This window comes from Eucyclogobius newberryi, unplaced genomic scaffold, assembly GCF_026437365.1.
Source record: "Eucyclogobius newberryi isolate DKJ021-1_F unplaced genomic scaffold, fEucNew1.0.hap1 SCAF_10, whole genome shotgun sequence".
In the NCBI taxonomy this organism is placed as follows: Eukaryota; Metazoa; Chordata; class Actinopteri; order Gobiiformes; family Gobiidae; genus Eucyclogobius; species Eucyclogobius newberryi.
In genome coordinates, this window is record NW_027315724.1 from 931,295 (window position 1) to 937,687 (window position 6,393).

Below are 6,393 nucleotides of genomic sequence, written 5' to 3' on the forward strand. Positions count from 1 at the left end.
TCAACTGAGGGTCAGGGTTCAACTGAGGGTCAGGGTTCATGAGGGTCAGGGTTCATGAGGGTCAAGGTTCAACTGAGGGTCAGGGTTCAACTGAGGGTCAGGGTTCATGAGGGTCAGGGTTCAACTGAGGGTCAAGGTTCAACTAAGGGTCAGGGTTCAACTGAGGGTCAGGGTTCATGAGGGTTAAGGTTCAACTGAGGGTCAAGGTTCAACTGAGCGTCATGTGGTTTTAAACGGGACAAAAGCAACTTTGAGCTTTTATAAAAATGTAGCAGTCAAAGTACTCCACAAAGTACAACTTATATCCTAACTACACTATAACCCATACTATACTATACTATACTATACATACTATACATACTATACTATACATACTATACATACTATACTGCTTCAGTCCCCGAGCTCATAATAATAATTGTATATATAAAAATAATAATAGTAATGCATCCCTAGTTAATACTACAACTGTACGACATCTTTTTCTTAAAAGTGTCCAGATGAACCCTAACCCAAATGACCTTTAACTCAGATGAACCCTAACCCAGATGACCTTTAACCCTTACTCTTTTTGACCTGCTACCAAAGACTCAAACCTGTGTTTGTGTTTTAAACCCGAGACTCATGTGTTTCAGAGCTGGACGAAGCAGATGAAGGCGACGAAGATGATCCCAGTGATTGTGAACCAGAGCCAAAACGAACTAAACCCTGACCCTGGGGTGACCTCTGACCCTCAGTCAAATGGAGTTTGAACAGATGTAAAATGGACAAAAACAATAGCAGTGTTCTTTGTTTTGCACCAGTTTAACCCCAGTTTGTAAAGTTTAACGCTTTTCTTTTGGGGGGTTAGGGTTAACCTGTGTGTGTGACCTGTGTGTGTGACCTGTGTGTGTGACCTGTGTGTGTGACCTGTGTGTGACCTGTGTGTGTGACATGTGTGTGACCTGTGTGTGTGACCTGTGTGTGACCTGTGTGTGTGACATGTGTGTGACCTGTGTGTGTGACCTGTGTGTGTGACCTGTGTGTGTGACCTGTGTGTGACCTGTGTGTGTGACATGTGTGTGACCTGTGTGTGTGACCTGTGTGTGACCTGTGTGTGTGACATGTGTGTGACCTGTGTGTGTGACCTGTTTGTGTGACCTGTATGTGTGACCTGTGTGTGACCTGTGTGTGTGTCAGATGTAAATATGTTCAAATGAAAGTTGTGTTAATAAAGATTGTGTGCTGCTCATGGGTCAGTCTCTTTATAAGAACGTGCTGTTGATCCCTGAACATGTGACGAGGCGCGTTCAGGTGGAGTCCATCGTCTTGATCTGCACGTGCTGCATCCTGGGGGGAAGGTTTGAGGGTCTTTTCCTCGTTCCGTTCTCTGACCTTTGAGCTCACGATTGTCTTCATCTAGCCTTCAGGGGGGCCTTAGCCTTCAGGGGGGCCTAAGCCTTCAGGGGGGCCTAAGCGACTGCATAGTTCACTTACTGGCTGGGCAGATAAACACAGCCTGTTGCCTCGTGCTGCCTCCTTGTGGTGGGCTCAGGCACTACAGATGAACACAAACCTGGTACAATAATGTCTCATTAAAGAAATAAACTGCAGATTCTGTCAAACACATGTCAAATGCCTGTGTTTACTTAATATTAATAATGTTCTGTATTTTACAACCTGCATCTACAGTTTTATGTTAACAAGAAGAGAGGAAGTTTGTTTATGACGCATGTAAATTGCTTAAATATAGAGGACAGGAAATGAGCTGCAGAACAGGAAGTGAACGTTTGTTTGAAGAATACAGTTTATTTGTTTCCCACCAGTGTGGTTCCCACAAGTCGCTTCACTCGTTTAGTTCAGGATTTATTTGAAAGAATTGGAAGTAACTTAATACAAAGCCCAAACCAAAGGAGTGAAGTCTTTCCATTCGCTGTATTTAAATCTAATTAAAAATGAACACCACAGTTTATCATTTTCAGAGGTATTTTAGGATTGTAGTATTTATTGACACGTTTGTTCTCAAATATCACATTGAGGTTGAACAAATGTCACTCTTCCTGAGACTAAGTGTCTCTGGTTCTGTACTCGGGAAGATGATGAAGAATCCACGCCGCAGGACCCAAGATGGCCGCCGCAAAGATGGACAAGACCAGGACGCTCTGCTGCGAAACACACACACACTCACCATTATTCATCTGATCTGGACTAAGCATTTACACTGAACCCTAACCGAGTGCATGGGTTAGGGTTAGGGGGGTCAAGGGTCAAGTGTTGAAAGTGTTGTTCAAAAGGCTTATTTTCAACACCTGTAAAAAACATGATAAAATAGCAAAGGTAAGTAGACCAGTCCTCGGTTTTAGACCAGGGCATAACCCTTGACTCCTAACCCTTAGACCAGGGCATAACCCCTGACCCCTAACCCTTAGACCAGGGCATAACCCTTGACCCCTAACCCTTAGACCAGGGTATAACCCCTGACCCCTAACCCCCTACACCAGGGCATAACCCCTGACCCCTAACCCCCTAGACCAGGGCATAACCCCTGACCCCTAACCCTTAGACCAGGGCATAACCCGACCCATAACCCTTAAACCAGGGCATAACCCCTGACCCCTAACCCCCTAGCCCATGGCATAACCCCTGACCCCTAACCCTTAGACCAGGGCATAACCCCTGACCCCTAAATCTTAGACCAGGGCATAACCCCTAACCTTTAGACCAGGGCATAACCCCTGACCCCTAACCCTTAGACCAGGGCATAACCCCTGACCCCTAACCCTTAGACCAGGGCATAACCCCTGACCCCTAACCCTTAGACCAGGGCATAACCCTTGACCCCTAACCCTTAGACCAGGGTACAACCCCTGACCCCTAACCCTTAGACCAGGGCATAACCCCTGACCCCTAACCCTTAGACCAGGGCATAACTCCTGACCCCTAACCCTTAGACCAGGTTTATGTGCTGTACATAGTCGCATGGATTGACAAATGGCAATAAACTTGATTCTGATTCTGATTCTGACCAGCGTCTTTGAGATGTCCAACAACTGTGAATAATGTGCCATGGCCCATGTGTGTCTATCTATTTTATTAATCTGAATTATACAGGAAAAACCAGATGAGAAAAACTCTCTTTTTTACCCTGTTAAATACACATTTACACTGAGCTTTAAAATCATTAAAAGGCAGAAAATGATTTAATTTTGTAAGTTTGTTCCACAGGGTTAGAGTCCTGTGACTTCAAACACTGAAGAACTGATGCAATAAACATGATCAATAATCATGAAGATCGGGACCTCAGAGCTGGACCTTAGAGCTGAGCCTCAGAGCTGAGCCTCAGAGCTGAGCCTCAGAGCTGGACCTTAGAGCTGGACCTCAGAGCTGGACCTTAGAGCTGGACCTTAGAGCTGAGCCTCAGAGCTGAGCCTCAGAGCTGAGCCTCAGAGCTGGACCTTAGAGCTGGACCTCAGAGCTGGACCTTAGAGCTGGACCTTAGAGCTGGACCTTAGAGCTGGACCTCAGAGCTGGACCTTAGAGCTGGACCTTAGAGCTGGACCTTAGAGCTGGACCTCAGAGCTGGACCTTAGAGCTGGACCTTAGAGCTGGACCTCAGAGCTGGACCTTAGAGCTGGACCTCAGAGCTGGACCTTAGAGCTGGACTTTAGAGCTGGACCTTAGAGCTGGGCCTCAGAGCTGAGCCTCAGAGCTGGAGCTTAGAGCTGGACCTCAGAGCTGAGCCTCAGAGCTGGACCTTAGAGCTGGACCTTAGAGCTGAGCCTCAGAGCTGAACCTCAGAGCTGGACCTCACAGCTGGAGCTTAGAGCTGGACCTCAGAGCTGAACCCATTGGATGTAATTAGTGCTGCTGTTTCTGGGTCAGGGTGTCATTGGGTGACACATATTCAACCATACTTATTATTAGGCCCGAGCCGAAGGACGAGTATCGTCCCAGCGAGGGACTTATTAAAATTGGTACCGAGGGGTGGAAAAACGCAAAAATCGAGTACTAAACAAAGATGGATATGCTCGTGGGTGGTATCGAAAATTAGAACTCTGTGAGTTCTAATTTTGAGTGAAGGTTTCGTGAAAAAATATTGAAAGACGGCTCAGTAGCGCCACCTCAAAAATCAAATAACATGGGGCCAATGGAAGCTCGAAGCCAAAAAAAGTGGCCGTAAAAATATGACGCTCACTCCCAAAAATAGTTCATGGGAGGATATGTAAAAAATAATACTATGACCCCGCCCTAAGTCATACAGGAAGTCGGCCATATTGGATAAACTCGGCGCTGACAAATGTGCACCTCGTCGTACATTTGGCATTTTCTCTTACAGTTTTCATCTAAATCACTTCAAACTTGGCCACAAGACACAAAACCCATGAGCAAAGTAGTGTTTGAATTCCGAAGCTGATACGTTTTATGGTATGGTCATCGTGAATTTTAAACAAAATAGCGATTTCTGGAAATATAAAAAAAATTCTACATTTCTTCAACATTTTTTTTCGGGAAAGTTTTGACGTAGAGTTTTGGGAGATTTAAAAGCTGAACACAATGATATGCAAATGTAGTGGCTAACTAATAAAATGGCTCTCTAGCGCCCTCTCCAAATTTGATTTTTAAAAATTCATAGAAGATCATTTGATTGTTATAGAGAGCTGAAAATATTTATGAGGATTAAGTACGTGACCGGGCACAATGTGACAACATTACGTGACTCTAGCTTGAGGTCTTATGGGGGGGAAAAATTGCCGAAAAAATAAATTCCATTATTATTATTATACTTGTTCTGTCCCAAACCACCCCAATTTTGACCCCCTAAACGTTAACGAAAAGTCAATTTTTTTTACCCAAAATTCAGGACCGGTGAAAAATTTATTAAATTGGTGTCTAAAAAAAATGAATGACGCAAAATGACTCGCTAGCGCCAACTACAATTTAAAAAAAATTCAAAAAAAATATGACAATCACTCCAAAAAATCGACCATGTGAAGACATGTAAAAAATTATATTATGACCCCACCCTAAATCCTACAGGGAGTTGGCCATATTGAATCACATCTGGAAATATAAAAAAAAATCTACATTTCCTAAACGTTTTTTTGGGGACAAATTTTGATGTAGCGTTTGTGAAGATTTCAAAGTTGAACGCAATGATATGCAAATGTAGTACCTAGCTAACAAAATGACTCGCTAGCGCCCTCTCCAAATTTGATTTTTTAAAAATTCATGAAAGACTATTTATTTGTCGTAGACAACTGAAAATATTTATGAGGATTAAGTGTATGACCGGGCACAATGTGACAAAATTACGTGACTCTAGCTTAAAAAAAAATTGACTTCTGGTTTTAGAAAGTGTACTTTTATTTTGAAAAGCTACTTCCTGTTTAACGTTTTGGCGGAATCAGCTTGACAAAAATACTCTTAAAAACGGCAGAAACAGGAAACGTTATCATATAGAATGGGCTTGTATAGGGGGACACGCACTGAGGACGGACATCATGGCCAAAAGGACCTGGAGGAGCCTGGGGGAGTGTGAGGGGAGTGTGGGGGGCGGTCGTGTGACGTCACGTGAATGACTCTCTTTGTGTTTTTATTTGTATTTGTTATGTTTTGTTCTCTGTTCTGTGTTCTGTGTTCTCTGTTCCAGCAGCGGCTGGTCCATTAAGGGCGCTAGGGCGCCGCCCTCCCTGTGAATCTGCCAACCAAGTACATTTTTTTGTGTCTAAAAACAGTATCATTTATTCAGAAATATCTTATATTCTTATTAGTGTAAATGTGGCAAATAATAATATATATCCATATATATATCTATAAATAGATATAGATGTATACTTAGTGTGCCGCGTGCTCTGCTGCGCAGCCTGCGTCACTTTTCTACGTTCCCGTGGGGCGCTTTGAAAAGCCCCAGAGCCTCATAGAAAAGCAATGGGGATTTTTAGCCGATCAAATCACAATCAAAAGTGACTACGTCACATGGTTTTTTCCAGAGGAAAATAGCGACTATGGGGCGCTCCAGAAAGAGCCCTTTTGAACGTACTAGTTACGCCACGGAGCTACGCTTTTTACGCTAGAGACACAGACATGTGCGCGCGCCTACAGGAAGTGTTACAAAAGGTACGTCCAAAACGACTCAGAATGAGCTGCTCAACTGTTTGCTGGATTTATTCGTGTTGAAAGCGGCTGATTTCGTATCAATCCAGCCGAGACATGTGTCTGTCAAACTCAGTGCTACGTTACCATGACAACAAACACGCAGTTTTTTTTTTAGTTTATTACTTGCATAAGGCTAACGTAACGTAAGGCATTAAGTATCGCTTAACTTCTAACTCATCATTAACAAAAGTGGAAATAAGGTGTGTTTACTTATTTAATTCAGTTGTAAATGTGTATTTAAAATATGTATCCATACAG